General features: G+C 42.6%; 1 protein-coding gene across 1 annotated transcript in view; it reads left to right on the top strand.

Annotated features, from left to right (window-relative positions):
- The first annotated feature begins 17,727 nt into the window (after positions 1–17,727).
- Positions 17,728–21,665, top strand: part of OSMR (oncostatin M receptor) — a 64,519-nt gene continuing 60,581 nt past the window's right edge. The window contains exon 1 of the mRNA XM_068990458.1: positions 17,728–17,797. The gene's annotated coding sequence lies outside the window, so the exon portion shown is untranslated. The remainder of the gene's footprint in view (positions 17,798–21,665) is intronic.

Here is a 21,665-nt window from a genome sequence, read left to right as displayed (position 1 = left end):
CCAACCATCTCGTCCTCTGTCGTTCCCTTCTCCTCCTGCCTTCAATCTTTCCCAGAATCAAGGTCTTTTCCAATGAGTCAGCTCTTCGCATCAGGTGGCCAAAGTATTGGAGCTTCAGCTTCAGCATGGGTCCTTCCAATGAATATTCATGATTGATTTCCTTTAGGATTGACTGGTTTGATTTCTGTGCAGTCCAAGGGACTCTCAAGAGTCTTCTCCAACACCACAGTTCAAAAGCATCCATTCTTCAGCGCTCAGCTTTCTTTATAGTCCAACTCTCACATCCATATGCAACTAGTGGAAAAACCATAGCCTTGACCAGATGGACCTTTGTCAGCAAAGTAATGTCTGCTTTTTAATATGCTATCTAGGTTGGTCATAACTTTCCTTCCAAGGAGTAAGCATCTCTTAATTTCATGGCTGCATTCACCATCTGCAGTGATTTTGGAGCCCCAAAAATAAAGTCTCTCACTGTTTCCACTGTTTCCCCACCTATTTCCCATGAAGTGATGGGACTGGATCCCATGATCTTAGTTTTCTGAATGTTGAGCTTTAAGCCAACTTTTTCACTCTCCTCTTTCACTTTCATCAAGAGGCTCTTTAGCTTCTCTTCACTTTCTGCCATAAGGGTGGTGTCACGTGCATATCTGAGGTTATTGATATTTCTCCCGGCAATCTTGATTCCAGCTTGTGCTTCCTCCAGCCCAGCGTTTCTCATGATGTACTCTGCATAGAAGTTAAATAAGCAGGGTGACAGTATACAGCATTGATGTACTCCTTTTCCTATTTGAACCAGTCTGTTGTTCCATGTCCAGTTCTAACTGTTGCTTCCTGACCTGCATACAGATTTCTCAAGAGGCAGGTTAGGTGGTCTGGTATTCCCATCTCTCTCAGAATTTTCCACAGTTTATTGTGATCCACACAGTCAAAGGCTTTGGCATAGTCAATAAAGCAGAAATAGATGTTTTTCTGGAACTCTCTTGCTTTTTCCATGATCCAGCGGATGTTGGCAATTTGATCTCTGGTTCCTCTGCGTTTTCTAAAACCAGCTTGAACATCAGGAAGTTCACAGTTCACATATTGCTGAAGCCTGGCTTGGAGAATTTTGAGATTGCTTTACTAGCGTGTGAGATGAGTGCAATTGTGTGGTAGTTTGAGCATTCTTTGGCATTCCTTTCTTTGGAATTGGAATGAAAACTGACCTTTTCCAGTCCTGTGGCCACTGCTGAGTTTTCCAAATTTGCTGGCATACTGAGTGCAACACTTTCACAGCATCATCTTTTAGGATTTGAAATAGCTCAACCGGAATTCCATCACCTCCACTAGCTTTGTTCATAGTGATGCTTCCTAAGGCCCACTTGACTTCACATTCCTGGATGTCTGGCTCTAGGTGAGTGATCACATCATCGTGATTATCTGGGTCGTGAAGATCTATTTTGTACAGTTCTTCTGTGCATTCTTGCCACCTCTTCTTAATATCTTCTGCTTCTGTTAGGTCCCTACCATTTCTGTCCTTTATTGTGCCCATGTTTGCATGAAATGTTCCCTTGGTATCTCTAATTTTCTTGAAGAGATCTCTAGTCTTTCCCATTCTATTGTTTTCCTCTATTTCTTTGTATTGATCGCTGAGAAAGGCTTTCTTATCTCTCCTTGCTATTCTTTGGAACTCTGCATTCAAATGGGTATAACTTGCCTTTTCTCCTTTGCTTTTTGGTCCTCTTCTTTTCACAGCTATTTGTAAGGCCTCCTTAGACAGCCATTTTGCTTTTTTGCATTTCTTTTTCCTGGGGATGGTCTTGATCCCTGTGTCCTGTACAATGTCACAAACCTCTTAGAAACAATATATTTCCTTAGAAACAATATATTGTGTCCTTAGAAACAATATTCTCCATGATCCTCTGGCATTCATATCAATTAGTTTGCACCAAATCCAAGCTCTAACCCTTAAATAATGCTAATTAACATTTCTGTGTCTCAGTTACAAGATGGGGATAATTTTGTACCTGTATCCAAAAGTTGCTGCAACAATCATTTTAAGCGATTATGGTTCAATGATCTTATTTTGCAAATTTAAGAACAAAATATGACCATGTGAGGAGAAGCCAATGGCACCCTACTCCAGTACTCTTGCCTGGAAAGTCCCATGGACAGAAGAGTCTGGTGGGCTGCAGTCCATGGGGTCGCTAAGAGTCAGACACAACTGAGCGACTTCACTTTCACTTTTCACTTTCATGCATTGGAGAAGGAAATGGCACCCCACTCAGTGTTCTTGCCTGGAGAATCCCGGAGACGGGGGAGCCTGGTGGGCTGCCGTCTATGGGGTCACACAGAGTCGGACACGACTGAAGCGACTTAGCAGCAGCAGCAGCATGACCATATGAACCAGTGCTTGAACCCCTCCATAGATCTTGGAAAAATCTATGTCATTAGCTTTACAGGAAACCTATCTCTGCCTACCTTACAGGATCATTAAAGAAAGACACAACATAGACCCAGGGCCACTAGCATATAAGGCAGCTTTGTGCTTACTACACAAAGGCGAGGGCTCCAGACTGACACATGATTCAGGGCTTGGCCAGCAGAGCAGGCCTGGATTTTCAGCCCTTACTCTTCCCTCGGCCAGATGCCTTCAGCATCACACGTGCAAGGCTGCTGATACACCTGTGACATGGGTGTACTTTCCAAAGTGCAGAGACCCAGGGTGGGGGTGAATGGGGACTAAACTCAAGTCCTTTTCTCTCACCAAACTGTTGTGTCTAAGCATGAAGGTACCTATGCCTGAGAAGAGAGCATTTCTGCCTTCACACAAAGGCTCCGTCTTTCTGCCAAACCCTGCATCCACTTTTTACAGATGTGCAAAAATACCATCAAGCTGTGGGTGGCCCAGCACCTGTGGCAGCCCTGATAATTGGCACCAACTAGGCACTCTGCAAATATCAATGTTGCTCTCTAGGGGCCTCCCATTCTTTCCTGCCTGTATCATCTTCTCCTTACTTGCTCACTCTTGTATAACTCAATGTCAAGTTAATTAGCATATTTTCAAGGAAGTAATCGGAAACCTAAGTTGTTCTGGGGAGCTGCTTTACCGGTGTGTCCCTGGGCTTTATGGAGCAGGGAGGGGTTGGGGGTGGCGGTCCACAAAAGACAGCACCTTTGGGATTTTGCCAGGTCTCTTGGCTGTCTGAATTGGCACACCGGTAGGAAGAAATTTGAGGTTGCAGCTCCTTGGACACACCCCAAACTCATTTTAGGTAAAGCCAAGCCAAAGGGCTGTTCCTGGCTAGTACCAGAGTCTGCGGGTGGGAAGGTGGGAGGCCAAGTATCAATGCCCAGCCCTGTCAGACAGGTCTTGCCACCTTCAAGGGAAGGCTTGAAACATTCCGAGAGCCTGTTCTCTAAAAACGTGGCCACTAGAGGGCACCTGCGTGTCTCATTCTTTCTGCAGTTTGTCCAACTGAACTGACAGGTTTGCTGAGCTGCTTTGGATCTTAACCACGCCTGCCAAGAGACTGAGGGCAGTTGTAACAACTAGACAGCATATTCAAAAGCAGAGGCATTACTTTGCCGACCAACGTCCATCTAGTCAAAACTATGGTTTTTCCAGTAGTCATGTATGGATATGAGAGGTGGACCATAAAGAAGGCTGAGTGCTGAAGAATTGATGCTTTTGAACTGTGGTGTTGGAGAAGACTCTTGAGAGTCCCTTGGACTGCAAGGAGATCCAACCAGCCAATCCTAAAGAAAATCAACCCTGAATATTCATTGGAAGGACTGATGCTGATGCTGAAGCTCCAATACCTTGGCTACCTGATGGGAAGAGCCGACTCAGAAAAAACCCTGGTGCTGGGAAAGATTGAAGGCAGGAGAAGAGGATGACAGAGGATGAGATGATTGGATGGCATCACAGACTCAATGGACATGAGTTTGAGTAAACTCTGGGAGATGGTGAAGGACAGGGAAGCATGTCCCTGGGGCGCTGCAGTCCATGGGGTAGCAAAGAGTCGGACACTACTGAGCGGCTGAACAACATACCTCACAGGTAGGTTATGAAGGTGGACAGCAGAGGCTTTACACGTTCACCAACATTATTTCAGCTGAGTGAGCTACCTCAGACATTCAACTTCTCCATCAAAGGACACATACACTTGATAATGCAAAGGCTAACTTATATTCCCAACAGCATTTGAGAATTAACTGTTGACCCACATCCTCATTAACACTGGACATGATCAATTTTGTACATTTTTCTAACATGATGGATTTAAAATACATATGGAGAACATCTGTTTTTAATGAGTTTCTGTATTTTGTCTCTTCCTATCTTGTTATTATTCTTTGCCCTGTGAGTGCGTGCTCAGCTGTGTCTGACTCTCTGCAGTCCCATGGACTGTAGCCCGCCAGGCTCCTTTTCCCATGGAACTCTCCAGGCAAGAAATCTGGAGTGGGTTGCCATTTCCTTCTCTAAGGGATCTTTTGACCCAGGGATCGAACCTGTGTCATTTGCATTGGCAGGTAGATTCTTTACCACTGTGCCACCTGGGAAGCCCCATTCTTTGCCTTACATGGATGTTAAAGCTGATATGCATTTTCTTTTAATCCACAAAATCTCCTTGTGCAAGGAAATATGGTTTCTGTCTAGCCCTGTCCTACCGGAAGGCAGAGCCCCCGTGCAAGTCCTCATTCTCTTCCAAACCCCGTGGCTGTCTCCTCACAAGGACTGTTCACTCTGTGAAACTGCTCTCCTTTCCGAGTTTTGTGACGGAGCCTGTCACTGTCTGCTGCAGATGGAAACCTCCTGCAAGGCCAGGCCGGGTTTGCTTACTTGCTCTGGTCAGCAAATAGATGCTACTCAAAAAAGTGTTACAATTGACAAAGATAGGCTTCAGACTTGGCTTCTCCCTGCCAAAAGAATAAACGGAATATAGGATTCTGACCACAATTAATGTGTAAAACAGGGAGTTTGGCTAGCATCGATGCCAAAGGAAAAATAAGCACTAAAGCAGACAGCGGCCCTCTGCTGATTCAAAACAAACGTTGTGGCATAACTTCAAATTCATAATCTGTAGCAACTTGTAAGGGAATTTTAAGTGTCAGCTCTAGTTTCAGATGACCTAAGGATTTCTTTTCCACTTTAAAAGAAAGTTTTTCAGATTATACATACTTCTTTTTAAAGAAATACATGATCACTGAAGACAATTAGCAATTTCTTCAAAAGTATCAAAAAAAAAGTGACCTATCACCCTTCCATTTAAAGATAACTGCAAAGAACGTTATCATTTATTATTTCCTTCTAGTTTATATTTACAGGCACACATATAATGTATAAATATTATGTTTTTTTCTAAACAAGTATCATAAGATTCTGTATCTTGCCTTTTCATTTTTATCATTGGCATCGGCCTGTCATTAAATACATTGTGAAACCTGATTTTCAATGGCTGAATGATATTCTATTACAAAGATATATCATAATTTATTATAATATTCAGCTTCCTTCTATGTCTAGACAATGTCTTCACTCCCTCAAACTCCTGTTTCCTCTTCCTGGAACCATGGGCTGCTTCCATTTCCCAGTCTCCCTTGCAGTTTGGCTGGACCATGTGACTGAGTTCCAGTCAGTGCAATCTAGGTGAAAGTGACTGGCCCTGGCGTTAAAGTCAACCCGTGCCAACCTCTTGCCCTCTTTCATTGCTGCAAGTACGTGTGGAAGCCACGTGTTCCAGATGCAAGGTGATAACCGTGAAGTAGCCTTTATCCTCGACTCACCAGTTGGAACAGAAAAGACAGCTCGACTAGCATCAGACTATGACTGAGTGAGAAACAGACCTCTTTGTGTTGCTGCACAGAGCCCAGTGAAGTAAATATGTGAGTCAAAGACCTGCAGGTTGCTTCCAACTTTCCATTACTGTAAGTAAAGAGCAACACATTGGTTATACGCAATTATGTTGCTAAAATAACCAAGCAGTATAGTACTGCAGTTTTTTTCCTGTTTTAAATAGGTAGATAGTGATTATTTTCTTCTTTATATTTTCCTATAATTGTATAGTTTTCTACAGAGAACTATTTTTTTAACTTTTGTAATATTATTGTGTTTTTTTTTAATTTATTTATTTTTAATTGAAGGATAATTGCTTTATGGTATTGCATTGGTTTCTACCAAACATCAACCTGAATCAGCCATAAGTTTACCCATGACCCCTCCCACTGGAACATCCCTCCCACCTCCCACCCTTCTAGGCTGTGACAAAGCCCCAGCAAATTCCCATTGGCTATCTATTTTACATATGTAGTGGATGTTTCCATGTTATTCTCTCCATACCTCCCACCCTCTGCTTCTTCCCCTCCCCAAGCCGTGTCCATAAGTCTATTCTTAAAGTCTGTGTCTCCACTGTTGTTCTGCAAAAGGGCTCATCAGTGCCATCTTTCTAGATTGCATATATGTGTGTCAGTATACGGTAACTGCTTTTCTCTTTCTGACTTACTTCACTCTGTAAAGAATAAGAATGTATGGAAAAAAGCCCACTGCTGGGCATACACACTGAGGAAAGCAGAATTGAAAGAGACATGTGTACCCCAATGCTCATTGCAGCTCTGTTTACAATACCAGGACATGGAAGCAACCTAGATGTCCAGCAGCAGATGAATGGATAAGAAAGCTGTGGTACATATACACAATGGAGTATTACTCAGCTATTAAAAAGAATACATGTGAATCAGTTCTAATGAGGTGGATGAAACTGGAGCCTATTATACAGAGCACAGTAAGTCAGAAAGAAAAACATCAATACAGTATATTAATGCATATATATGGAATTTGGAAAGATGGTAACGCTGACCCTATGTGCGAGACAGCAAAAGACACAGATGTAAAGAACAGTCTGTTGGACTCTGTGGGAGAAGGAGAGGGTGGGATGATTTGAGAGAATAGCATTGAAACATGTATATTATCACATGTGAAATAGATCGCCAGTCCAGGTTCGATGCACGAGACAGGGTGCTCAGGGCTGGTGCACTGGGATGACCCTGAGGGATGGGATGGGGAGGGAGGTGGGAGGGAGGGTCAGGACAAGGAGCACATGTACACTCATGGCTGATTCATATGAATGTATGGCAAAAACCACCACCTCCAATTAAAATTAAAAAAAAAAAGAATGTATGGAAAGAGATAAACAGCATTATCTGGGTGACAACCCCTGAAGCTGAGGTGTCTGGCCATAGACTTTCTGAAACAGGGCCCACTTTTCCATGGGAGAGTCTGTGTCCCAACCCAGCTCCCTGTGGGTTAGGGGCTCTAGTTCCCCCAGTTCTAAGAAGCCAAAGTCTAAAACAGCTGCCAAGAGCCCATATTCTCAGACAAGTGCTGCACAGCATGCATGCAAACTCAGGCTGCATGGAATGCAATTCTGTCTGTTCACTCTGGATGAAGCCCACTGGTTGACATGTAGAACTCACAGGCAACACTTCAGACCAGTGTCTCACTTTTGTTGTTGTTGATCGTTGCATTTTTTAAAAATTTAATATTTTACTAAGTAACATAATTATATGGATAAAAATTCAAATGATACGAAAAGGAAGAGTTAAAACTATCCCCTCTGTCCCTCAGTTGTCTTCCCCAGAGGCAATTAATTTTATTTCTTTTATATCCCTAAAGAGATTATAATTGATTATAACCTGAACAGAACAACCCTCCCACCAAAATAACAAATGTGGCTCCTCATATTCTTTGATTTTTAAAGATATTACCATAAAAAATAAAAACAAATGATAAAAAAAAGAATCTGCACAGATAGGTCCAAAATGAAAAACTACAAGCTCTCCCTACACATTACCCCCCATTCGTAGCCCTTCTCCTCAAGAACATCCACAGTCACCAAATTTCTTGTAATCCTCCTCCAAACAGGCTCATGCATATATGCCATAAACATTAACAAATTAAATATATAAATGGACATACCACATACACATCTCTGATTCTTTTTTCACTTAATTGAATATCTTGGACATATTTCCACAGCAGCTGATAAAGCACATAATCTTCCTTCCTTTCCTTTGAAAGGATGAATCATAGAATTTTCAGTAGTCTTCCATTGAATGATCTTCGGTTTGTTACTAGTTTCTGCTATTACAATGTTTTTCCTACCATCACCCCATTTCCCTTACAATGTTTTTCCCTTACAATCTGTGTGTGTTACAATTTTGCAACTATGAATATTTGTAAGTCTACATTTCCAGCTAAGTGAATATTATTACTTTTTCTTCCTAAAAAGGAGGGGTATTTTCAAAGGAAATGGTCTTATTCATTCTTTTCTGAAATATTTATACTTTCATCTTTAGGCATCATGTTCCAATAATTTCTAAGAAAACAGTTTTTATGATTATTTTTGCTACAAAATCTAGTAACATTAATAACATTTTTTTCCTTCTTGGGTTTTAAAATTTAGCTTATTTTGTATTGAATTTGAATGAACATTTCTCCCTGGTCTGTTTTCAAAAAATGCCCTGAGAATGTGGAAATTACCTGAGTTTTATTCCACCGTGACTAAGCATCATCAAATAATTGCTGTTATGTTCGAATTGAATGAAAGAACCTACATTTTAAAAGCTGACAAGATTGGATATAAAGGTGAATAACTTTAGGAAGTATTCATTTTAGTCTAGATGAAATTTAAACACAAATGGAATCACCAGATAAAGATAAACCTTACCATAACTCCCTCAAATAAATTTTGTTTTTGGCATTTCAACAAAATTCACAGGAAATTCAAGGACAAGTTTCACCAATCCTCCTTTCATTCCCCAAACTGTTTCCTTAGTAGTATTGTGTTATATGAACTTCCCTGGTGACTGAGATGGTAAAGAATCTGCCTGCAATGCAGAAAATGCGGGTTCGATCCCTGGGTTGGGAAGATACCCTGGAGAAAGGAATGGCTACCTGTTCTAGTATTCTTGCCTGGAGAATGCCATGGACGGAGGAGCCTGGCAGATTACAGCCCATGGGGTCACAAGGAGTTGGACACAGCCGAGAGACTAACACTGTTACTTTTTCATCATGTTATTAGTACTCATAAACTTTTTATTCTAACATGACGTTTAAGTTAATAGATTAGCCTTACACAATTCCAGCAGGCTTTCAGCAGTTTTCAGATTGAAGTCTAAGGCAAAAATATTTGAATCTTTTGAAAAACTGGATTGTTTCAGAAGAATATTTTATTGGAGAGAGAAATCTACCCTAGAAAAGTGGAAAAAAAAAAAAAAAACAAGTTCCTGTATTTTCTCCCAATAACTTCATCATTTAGTACTTCAAAATATAACTGTAGGGAGTGTCTTTTCAGTCATAGCTGAGTAGCTCTCATTAAACTGCCTCTCCTACATACAACAATATCAAACACTAGGAAAAATACAAATAAAAAACACATAAAAAGCAGTGGAGAATTGACAAAAACAGTAAGATTCTGGAAGAGAATTAACACTTGGAACAAAGGAAAGAGTATAGAGTGAGTTTCCCATTTTTATGGCCCTTAGCCTGAGACCCCACAAGTCTTGTGCAGTGTGAGGGTAACTAAAACTCTGTTAGAAAGTTTACAATATTTCTGGCTTGAAGAATCAGAGGTCAGAGTTTGATGCAAACACAATTGTTTGGAAAATAAAGTGAGAAACAGCAGAAAAGAAATACCTAGAGAGGAAAAACCTTATATTCTGTGCTTAAACTTACATCATTGATAAACTATGAATCATGACTGTGCAAGACAGAATTCAAAACAGCCTAGATAAAAACAAGCCCCCACCAAAAAAAAACCCAAAACAAAACAGTGAATTTAGATTTGAGCTGCTACTACTGCAGTCAATATCTTGTTTGCAGTTTGAGTCTAACCACATTCTGCAACTGCTCAGTCGCTCAGTCGTGCCTGACTTTTTGTGACCCTATGATGGAGTGTAGCTCACAGGCTCCTCTATCCATAGGATTTTTCCAGCAAGAATATTGGGGTGGGTTGCTATTTCCTCCTCCAGGGGATCTTCCCAATGCAGAGACTGGACCCACATCTCCTGCATCTCCTGCACAGTAGGCAGATTCTTGACTGCTGAGCCATGGGGAAGCCCCTAACCACATTCTTTAAAAAAAGAAACTCAATGTCACTGGAGGAATGTAATAGAACTCATTTTCATAACATAATATTTACAATGTCCAGGTTGTAATCCAGAATTACTTGACAATCCAAAAATAAATAAACAAACCAGGAAATGCGATACATTCTCATTTGAGCCACAGTGAATATAGCCTGACTCTAAGATGTCTAGATGTTAGAATAACCAAGTCATGCTCTAAAAGCAGTAATCAGAACTATGCTCAATAAGGTAAAGGAAAATATGCCCAGCATGAGCTAAAGGATAGTAAATATCAGGAAAGAAATAGAAAATATATATAAAAAAGAAAAATTTTAGAATTGAAATATATACTACCTATCATACAAAATTTAGTAGATGAATTTGAAAGCAAAACTAAGATGAGAGGAGAGGAGTCAATAAGCTTAAATAAAGTTTGATAGAAGCTTTCCAGTCTAAAAAACACAAAGAAAAAAAGTGAAAACAGCAAAGTCCCAGGGCATTTGGGACTGTATGAAGGGAGAGGTCTAACATATGAGTAATTGGGTTCTAGGAGAGAGATGAGAAAGATAAAAGAGTAGAAAAAAATTTGAAGAAACACTAGCTGAGAATTTCTCAAATTTGGTAAAAGACATAAATTTACAAATTCAAGAAGCTCAACAAATGTCAAGCCTGATGAATAATGATACTAATTTTTAAAAAATCTCTAAACACATCATTGTCATACTGACAACCAAACAGAAAAAAAAAATATTGAAAGCAAGCAGAGAAAAATGACAGATTATATATACAGGGGAATAAAAATTTGAATTACTGACAACTTCTCAACAGAAACAACAGAGATCAGAAAATCACAGAACAACATTTTAAAAGTTTGAAAGGTAAAAGCTGTCAACTGAATATGCTATACCCAGCAAAAACATCCCTCAAGTATGAGATGAAGTGAGGTGTCAGTCACTCAATTATGTCTGATTCTTTTGGACCTCATGGACTACAGCCCACTAGGCTCCTCTGGCCATGGGATTCTCCAGGCAAGAATACTGGAGTGGGTTTCCATTTCCTTCTCCAGGGGATCTTCCCAACCCAGGGATCCAACCCAGGTGTCCCACGTTGCAGGCAGATTCTTTACCATCTGAGCCACCAGGGAAGCTGGATGAGATGAAGGAAAGGCATTAAACACACACACACAACTAAGAGGGTATATCTCCATATCTGCATTTAAAAATGCTAAAGGAAATCCTTCAGGCTTAGGGAAACAAGAACAGATGAAAACTCGGATCTTTGGGAAGACTGAAGAACACTGGGGTAAAGGTAAACATGTAAATATTAAAGACTATTTTTCCTCTTAATTTCTTTAAAATACATATTATATGCCAGTTTTATCTTGTCATAAACATAATACATTTTATAATTATGACATAAAGGACAAGAAGCATGGTTAAATGGACCTAGTAGGTGAAATGGTTTAATATTATCTCAAGCAAACAGTAAAAATTAAAGATGTATATCTTAATCCATTGGGCCACATACCAAAAAGTTCTGTAAAGAGGAACAACAAAAACCCAAAAGGCAAATTTAAAATAAAATGCTTTTAAAAATTCATATGATGTAAAAGAAGGCAGAAAAGGAGAAACAGAAGGATAAAAAGCAGGGAGAATGAAAGAGAAAACATATAGTAAAGTGATAGGTTTAACTCAGTCATACCAATAATTACCTTAAATGTAAGTGTGCTAAACACTCTCTATCAAATTAAAATGCAGAGAATGTACTTTAAAAAAAACTTCCAACTACATGCTCTCAATAAGAGATGCTGTTTAAATATCAATATGAACATGACTATAGATTCATTTTAGGTCAAGGTTAGCACATCATTTTCAAAAGTTTCCAAAGTTCCCACCTGACTCTCCCTCAAAGTACTTCCTTCCTGACTGGATTAATGTTCTGTCCTGTAGTATTAATTACTATGCTCATTTTTATTAATCCCCATAACCACAGGCCAAAAGAATGAAAGCAGTTATCCAAGCAAACACATATTCAACAGTATCTCTAAAGCCCATGGAGCAAAAAGAAAAAAAAGAAAAAAGATCCAAAATGCTTCCCTGGCAGCTCAGACTGTAAAGAATCCACCTGCAGTGCAAGAGACCTGGGTTTGATCCCTGGGTCAGAAAGATCCTCTGGAGAAGGGAATGGCAACCCTCTCCAGTATTCTTGCCTGGAGAATTCCATGGACAGAGGACCCTGGCAGGCTACAGTCTTTGGAATCACAGAGTCAGACACAACTGAGCAACTAACACTACTACTATGGTCTGGTTTCTGATGATTTCTGGAATAAGGTGTGAAAACTATTGGAATACACAGGAGAGGGTGGAATGTGTAGAAGCGATCAATCCTTCAACCAATCTTCCACTAACATTTAGTTCAAGCAAGAAACTCCTTTAGAACTATTAAGGATGCTATTATCCCTCACTTAAATCCACTTAACAGACACTGAAGGAAAGCAATTCATACTCAAGTACTTAAAGGAATCCTCTGAAATTCTAAAATATGAAAGCTCCATGTGGCCCTATAACATGTAACATCTTGCTTTGTCATTGTCAGCTCCCTTTTTTGTTTGCTTTTGATTTTTTTAAAAAATATACACATTTGGAAATGATAACTGTCTCTTAGCTAATCAAGATTTATGATATATTTTAGATTAGAAACTTTTCAAAATTCCTGTTTTGTTTTTCGCAATATAAGAATACATTTACCAAATAACATTTTAATTTCCATTGTTTTCTTAGAAATAATGCCAATGTCACCAACACTCATAACCACAGAAGCATGCTTTAAAACCTAAAAGCGAATCTTTAATATATCAAATGTGATAACATCCAAAAAGAAATAGAGAATTCTTACCAATGAAGATAATTGTAAATCATCATCCACTACTTACTTGATGAAGCCACTTTCTTCAGAAAACTCCCAATTCCTTCAAATTCTATCAGTCTGGTTATCAAATACTGCCAAATATGTAATTACAAATATTTGTAGCAGTTTAACAAATAGAATAATAATTTATGTTTCACAGCTTACATAGATGATTTCATATGTCTATATCTATGTGTGTGCTAAGTTGCTTCAGTCGTGTCAGACTCTTTGCAACCCCATGGACTGTAGCCCGCCAGGCTCCTCTGTCCATGGCGATTCTCCAGGCAAGAATCCTGGAATGGGTTGCCATGCCCTCTTCCATATCTACATCCATAGACAGATCTATGTAATATTCCTGATACTTATAGAACTGTATTTCCCCTGAGAAACTGGATAGGGTAAGGCTAACTAACATTCCACTCATGTCTCGCCTGTCATAGTGTTGGAGCAAAAATGGAAATGAGTGAATGGCCTTTCGCACATACCAGCCAAACAGGCTTGCAAGAGTTAAACAATCTTGGTCATTCTTTAGCTGTTACTACTAACAAACACTTGTAGTTGGGCTTGTCCTTCACAAAGCTAATTACTCTCTGACTCCGTATAGATTATACCCCCACACTTGGCATTCTTGTTCCCTTACAATCGCTTGGAGCATTCTGCATTTCAGAAAAAAGGCCATGGGCCAATTATTTCAGGGAAACCAGACCCTGTTGCTGAGTTGCCTCAGGCCAGCTGTAGTTGTTTTGAAACTTTGCAAAGAAAGAATAAAAATGCTTGACCTTCATGAGGATATAAAACCTCTCTCTATTCCCAAGGGATGGGGCACAGTACTTGAGGTGCTAGCCTGTTACGTATTCCGGGCAAAGATTAAAGCCATTTTTCTATTTCCTCCAAACTCAGTTTCCGTATTCTTTATTGGCACCGGTGGACAGGGGGCCAAGATTTTGGCAACAATAGTTACATATGTGAGACTTTCTGGTGAAAGATGAGGAAGGATGGATCAAGAATCATTCCCAGGTTTTTTGATTTGGTATCTGAGTTAAAGGTTGGGGCATTCACTTAATATAAGAGAATCAAAGGTGGAAAAGTGAAGCATTTGAACTTGAACATATTGATTTTGATGTACAAATAAGCTGGTCTATAGTTCAGATGAAATAATTGCAATGGAGAGGAAGATTCAGGGTTCAAGAGAGCACAAGAGACCATGAAAATCAGGAGCATGGACAGGATCATTCAGGAGACTGTCGATTCAGAGGAGAGAGTCAACAATGGGCCCTGGGTCAGGCCAACATCTAGGAGACAGATGGAGAATGAAAAGGGGCAGGGAAATGATTACAGGACATTTTCGCATATTGAGGTATTTAGGGAAGTCATTCTGGCTTATACACAAGTTAACCTAAATTTAATGCTAACTAAAACAGCCTATCTCTGATACAGAGAACTCAAACAGGAGCTCTGTAACAACCTAGAGGGGTGGGGTGGGGAGGGAGGTGGGAGGGAGACACATGTGGGAGGGAGGGGGACACATGTATACCTATGGCTGATTCATGTTGATATTTGGCAGAAACCAACAAAATTCTATGAAGCAATTATCCTTCAATTAAAAAAAATTTCAGAAAAAAAAAACATGTCCATCTGCTTTAATTATGAAAGAAAAGGGAGCACTGACCAGAAGAATGTCCATGTTAAAAATAAAGATTAAATGCATCATTAAATGCCTCCATTCCTGGGATACCAGCGCTGATACTCCTTCAATAACAAGACTCCTTTTCCAGGTGCCAAGGCCATAGTAACTCCCTGTGTACGTGCTGATCTGTTTTTTTTTTTTTCTTGAAACCTTAAAGGAATGTATCCCTGACTTGTTTAATGTTCTTTGTTTGGACAACATATTAAACTGTGCGGAAAACCATACTTCTCTGTACCTTTCTCCTGGCTTCTGCTGCTGGCCAGCGATCCTTGGCGTTCCTTGGCTTGAGGCAGAGTAACTCCAGTCTCTGCCTCAGGAATCACACAGTGTTCCTCCTGGGTTTCTGTGTTCACATTTTCCTCTTCCTATAAGAATAACAGGGTTCGGGTTAATCCAGTCTCAACTTGATGAAATTTGCAAAATCTATATTTCCAAATAGGGTCATATTCTGAAATTCTGGGTGGACATGAATTTTTGGAGGACACTATTCCACCTAGTACATCATCCTAAGGGAATGATCACAGATTTACAGGTGCTATACTAACTAGTCTCTAGAAAGAGGAGTATATGCAAGGAATTAGAATGGTGCACAAAATAAGTGAATTTTATGTGGACACCTGTTGAAGGATCGAGAGGATGTCCCCTCTGGTTGACTCTCCAACCCCAAACAATCAGAGCCTCCTTATCCCCTCCCCTGTCCTTGGAATATATGTTCTGCTGGCTGTATCTGTACCAGGAGCCATTTTCAAGGATGCAACCTTGACAGAACAATGTGTTGTTGAGATCGTGGGGTCTGTACACAGGACTGAACCCCATTAAGGCTTCTATATAACTTTTAAGATTCTGGCAGGTGGGTGAGGAGATTTGGAGATGTATTCATCTCGCTACTGTGGGAGACAAGCCTCCTATGTAAGTTCATTGCTTATTTAAACTGCCACCTACAAAATCAGTCCTGAATGTTCACTGGAAGGACTGATGCTAAAGCTGAAACTCCAATACTTTGGCCGCCACCTGATGTGAAGAACTGACTCATTTGAAAAGACTCTAATGCTGGGAAAGATCGAAGACAGGAGGAGAAGGGAACGGCAGAGGATGAGATGGTTGGATGGCATCACCTACTCAGTGGACATGAGTTTGAGTAAGTTCTGGGAGTTGGTGATGGACAGGGAAGCCTGTCATGCTGCAGTCCATGGGATCACAAAGAATCAGACACACTGAGCAACTGAACTGAACTGAACTGAACAAATCTGAATGGGTCTGCCTCTCCTTGACCTTTGTGTAACGGGGCCAATTTAGAATTTCACCAGGGGAACTAGAGGGTCCTGAACCAACAGCAGGGAATATTTTGCAACTCAGTTTCTTTCAATTGTTAGAGGAACCCAAAGCAAGTTAAGACTCACTTTGCAGAAATTCATCACACTATTTTTTTTTTTTTTCACTCTATGAAAAAGTCAATCAGAAAGCCTTCCTCACCCTCAGGACCTGGTGTGACAGAGCTTCCGTAGCCAGATGGCTAAACTAATGGACTCTTTAAAACTCTTAATGAGAGGTGTGGCAAAGTACCTTACATTTATTTAGACAAGAGTACCTTTAACTTCATTGTCATTAAATATTTACTATATGCACCATGGTCTTCGTGGCATCATCAGACACAACCTGTCTAAAAAGAACTCTTTCCCTGGGATGGCATTGGGAGGAGCAATAACCGTGGACAAACATAAAAGCATTTGGGCTTTAAACATAAAAGCATTTGGACGGATTCTGACATTTTGAGCCATTCAGTTAATTCAAGAAGTGACTCTTAAGATATGATTCATGGGTGGTCCTTCTCCATTACTCTTAGTTCTCCCAATCACTGTGATACTTTGCAGCCCCTGAATCTCATCAGGCTTAGTCGCCCAGAGCCAGGTCCCATGGACAAGACCGCAGAGCTGCAGGGCACCCCTGCCCAACACCCCAGCCCCGCCAATCTCCCTTTGGATCCAAGGGTGGCACCACAGCAGCCGTATTTAGATGGTTTCCATACCAGATCCCAGGTGGATATGCCTTTAGCTAGTCCACCATGTAACTATGGTGGGGGTTTACTGGCTAAGTCTTGTCGAACTCTTGCAACCCCATGGACTGTGTAGCCTGCCAGGCTCCTCTGTCCAAGGGATTTCCCAGGCAAGAATACTAGAGTGGGTGGCCATTTCCTTCTCCAGGGGATCGTCCACACTCAGGGATGGAACCAGGCTCTTCTGCATTGCAGGCAGATTCTTTACCGACTGTACCACCAGGTAAGCCCCCGTGTAACTATGAAGAGAGGGCAAATATGCATTTCAAGGGCCCTGTATTTGAAATATGTATTTCAAAGATTAAATGGCATTATTAAGAGAAAAAGTAAGCCACGTTATAGCACACATAGCTCTTTGTGTAAGGCTATGGGACAGTTAATGCAAGGACAACTGTGTCTGCCAGCGAGTTTCTAGGCAGGAACGCGAACCAGGATCCTAGAACTCAAATTTTATTGCTCTGAACTCCACACAGTCGGAAGTTTGCCTGGAGCGCTTGTCTGTGCCCAAAGAATCTCTGCCGGGAAGCCCAGGGGTTGTGCCTCCAGGCCGGGATAACAAGTGGCCCCGCGGGACCCCACCCGCTTCGCTCCGCTCTGCTCCCGCCCGGGTGGCTGCCTGCGGGGGCCGTAGCCCCCGCCCGGGTGCCCGGCCCGCCGTTTTCGGTTTCCACTTTTCCTTCCCAGGCCTCGCCCACTTCCTTTCCCACCGGTCCCCGCCCGGCCGCCGAGGCCCGGGGTCCCGCACCTCTGCAGGGTCCCATCCGCTCTCCCCCCGGGGGACCCAAAGGAAGAGAATTCCTGTGGGTCCCAGGAGTGCCAAGAGTGCGCAGCGAGACGGGAAATTGCAAAAGTCCTCGGCCCTCTGCCCTCCCCCGCGTCTTTCCCGTAATTCCCGCCCCTGGGCGCGCGCCCCGCAGCTGATTCATAGGCCGGGCGCGGGGCCGGCCCTGCACGTCCGCACCCGCGCTCGCCCGGGCCTCGCACCGCGGCTCGGCAGCCCCGCCGCCGACGATTCGGCCCGGCTCGCGGAGCCCTCGGCCCGCGGGGTGAGTACCCGACCGCGCGCCCCGCTCGCCTCGGCGCGCGCCGCCTCCCTCCGTGTATTCTCCGCCGGCCCTTGCCGTCTGGACGCGGCCCGGAGTTCAGCCCCCTGCTCTCCTGCTCGGTGCCCCGAAGCCTCGCGTTTGCTTGGGCTGGGGGGTTCGCTCTGCCCCGAGAAGGCGTTTCGAGGGTTCCTCGCCGGTGACCCGCGCCCGGGTGCATAACTACTCATTCTTGCCAGAGCGCACGCCGCTGAGGTCGCCACGACGGTTCCCACCCTGCGTTTACGGTCCCCATCCCACCGCGTCCTTCGCAAGGCAGTCGGGGGATATTTGTGGGGTTCAAATACCCATTTGACCCACTTTTGCCTCGTTCCCAGCACCCCAAAGTTAATTGGGCGTTAATTGCGGTCTCCAGCCTTCCCTCACGCTCCTTTAATGCCTACCTGACGGTCATACCTCTCTCGGTCGGCGACCTCCCTCCGCCTCCCTCTACACCTGGAAGCGAGAGGCGCTCACACGCAGGTGCAGCCGAGAAAGTTCTTGGGGATGCGGTGGTGTCTGGGGTAGACGCCAAGCGAATGGAAGGAGCACCGAGTTGGCTGGTTGGGCGATGGAAGCCTTGTATTTGTAACCGCGCCGCCTCTCACCCTTTTACAGACAGCCCTTTCCTAGGCAAAAAGCACGGAGGGGTTCAGTAACTTGTCCAAGACCATAGAGCTGGCGTCGGTGGCGGTGACGTCGCGGAGTACTGAGAGCCCATTCTTGACAGCCTTTGGCCCGCTTGTGCCTCCATCCGTCCTGCCTGCCTGTCCTGTGGCTGGAGGCACAGTATTCAGTGCCACGGGGCGAGGGTGCCTGGTAACTGACAAGCTTGAAGACTCTGAACAAGTTTAATCTCCAACTCAAGAGGGATCAGTGTAGTCAGAGGCTATGACAGAACTGAATGCCGTGTATTTAATTTGAGCTAGAAGGAAAGAGAAGAAGGCAATGGCAACCCACTCCAGTACTCTCGCCTGGAAAATCCCATGGATGGAGGAGCCTGGTGGGCTGCAGTCCATGGGGTCGCTGAGAGTTGGACACTACTCAGTGACTTCACTTTCACTTTTCACTTTCATGCATTGGAGAAGGAAATGGCAACCCACTCCAGTGTTCTTGCCTGGAGAATCCCAGGGATGGGGGAGCCTGGTGGGCTGCCGTCTATGGGGTCGCACAGAGTCGACACGACTGAAGCGACTTAGCAGCAGCAGCAGCAGCAGAAGGAAAGAAGCTGTGGGTCTTATTCTCAAGGCTAAACTGACTTTAGGACGTAGGTCAGGTTAATTTATGGCCTCAGCCTCTGTTTCCTCCTCTACGAAATAATAACTGTACACACTAACTATGGATCAGGCACTAAGTACTGTACATATACGAGAATGATTTAGGCTTCACCACTGAGGTGGGTAACAGTTTTCCCCTTCTGATTTTATCAGTGAGAAAATTGAGGCCCAGAGAAGTTAAGCAACTTGTCTGTGGTTACACAGCTAGCAAGTGACAGAATCAGGATTTGGCCTTGGAGGCTGCCTGTAACCACTGTCTGTGTCTCAAAACTTTAGGACCCTTTGTGGAATGCCCCCCGCCCACCCCCACCCCCCCCATGTATCAGTTCAGTTCAGTTGCTCAGTCGTGTCCGACTTTTTGCAGCCCCATGAATCGCAGCACGCCAGGCCTCCCTGTCCATCACCATCTCCCGGAGTTCACTCAGACTCACGTCCATGGAGTCCGTGATGCCATCCAGCCATCTCATTCTCGGTCGTCCCCTTCTCCTCCTGCCCCCAATCCCTCCCAGCATCAGGGTCTTTTCCAATGAGTATGGTGCTTCATTATTGTAGCACTCTTTCCTGAGAGTGCTTTGCCTCTCTCCTGAGCTGCTTTAATCTGCACTCAGAGACCCTTGAATCTGAAGAGCACCAAATAGTCATAGTGGCCAGGGGTTTCCAGACTTAGCTGTGCCTCAGAATTATTCTTGGAGTCTTTAAAAGCACTGGACACCAGCCTCAGTTACCTACTCAGAATCTTCAAGGGCATGCTGAGTTTGGCACCTCTGCTGATAGCTTTCAGCATCGTTAGAATGCCTCCAGTGGCAGGGAGCTCACCACCTAACATTTCATTGTTGGATAGGGCTAATTCTCAGCTGTAACTTGCCTCCTTGCACCTGTTCTGCCTCCTTGTACCTGTTCTGCCTCCTGTTGTCTCAGCAAATGTGTCTAAACCTTCTGTATCAACGGCCACCTTGAGAGGAAGCGGCTGTCTTAGGTGTCCAGTGGGGACTGGAGCCACACTGGGGAGAATACTTACACAATGGGTTTTTCCTTCTCCCTCTTTACCTTGAGAGACTGGGAACACCTGCAGTGGTGCTCAGAGGTGTTGTTTTTTTGTAGCCCATTTGTCCTGAAAAAGGAGCCAAATCGGGAAAACGATCATGGTTCTGAAAGAGGTGGTACTGTGATTTGACAAGAGGAAAGAGTGTGTTTTCCTTGTGGGAATATCGTAGGCTCGAGCAGAAGGAAAGCTGAGCAAGTGTCATCTTGCTCTCTTTACAGGAACACTGGGCCCTAGCCCTGCTTTCTCTGGAGGAAGTCCTCTTTGACTGAACAAAATATATGAAATGGGGAAATAGAAGACAGATAAGTTGTGAGAAGTTCCCCTCCCTCCAAGCAGGATTCCTCATAGTTCTGTAACACAGATTTCTTTTATAGAAGCTGTGTCCTTGTGTTCACAACCTTCTATTGGTTTTCAGAAGTTATTTACTCTAGTTTATCTGTTTTATTTTTTATGTTTTAAAAATAATACAAATAATAAATGAATATTTATATGAAGCATAGGGGGGAAAATGTAGAACTGCCTTTGTCACTCCTATTCTTACTCAGAAGAGGGGAATTTCAGGTTCGTACCTATTATTCCAAGACTTTTTTTTTTTGGTATACATTTGCAAATATGTATGAATGTGGTGGTTTAGTCGCTAAGTCGTGTGGACTGTGGCCCACCAGCTCCTCTGTCCATGAGATTGTTCAGACAAGAATACTGGAGTGGGTTGCCATTTCCTTCTGTAATATGGATATATACTATGTTTTAATAAATGTAAATGAGACCTTACTATCATTGTGCAGCTTACTTTTTCACCCCCAAGTCTTAGACCTCTATCATGTCTGTATGTGCCTCTTTTATTAATGGCTACATTCTAAAGTAATAATATTTATTCTTATTTCTAATTATGTTAGAGATATTTATTCACCCTTTCCCTTGTTGATGGACATAGAAGTTAATTGAAATTATTCAGCATTAGCAACAGTGCTTCAGGGAAAATTGGGCATTCACTTTTGTGCTTAAGCCTGAGTGTAATATCCTGAGAGAGAGATTTGTGGATCTAACAGTTTATCCATTTTTCACTTTGGTAGATAAAACTCTTCAAATTGCACAGCTGACCCACCTCCCTCCTGCCCCCCGCCAGGTACTGTGAATAATTTAAACTCAGCACACGAGAATTTGTTTTCCTCATCCTTCCTAACACTGGGTATTATCTTTTTTTATCTAAATTTTCCTGGTGAATGAGTGAAACTCAGTAAGACATTTTAATTTGCATTTTGCTCATTACTGCTGCAGTTTAATATCTCTAAATGTTTATGGATTGTGTGTTTCTTCTGTGAATTACCTGTGCACATCCTTTGCTCACTTTTCTATAGGGTTATTTTCTCTTGTTTCTGTTTAATGCAGAGGCTCTACAGGTATTCGGTTTCTTAATCTGTTGTCTCTTACAGAGGATGCAAATATTTCTTCTAGTGTAAAGCTTTTCCCAATTTTTTTTATTGTGGTAAAATACATAATATAAAATTTA

This window comes from Capricornis sumatraensis, chromosome 18 (assembly GCF_032405125.1).
Source record: "Capricornis sumatraensis isolate serow.1 chromosome 18, serow.2, whole genome shotgun sequence".
NCBI lineage: Eukaryota > Metazoa > Chordata > Mammalia > Artiodactyla > Bovidae > Capricornis > Capricornis sumatraensis.
The sequence above is the reverse complement of the archived record's forward strand: the minus strand, read 5'-3'. Positions and strand labels throughout refer to the sequence as shown.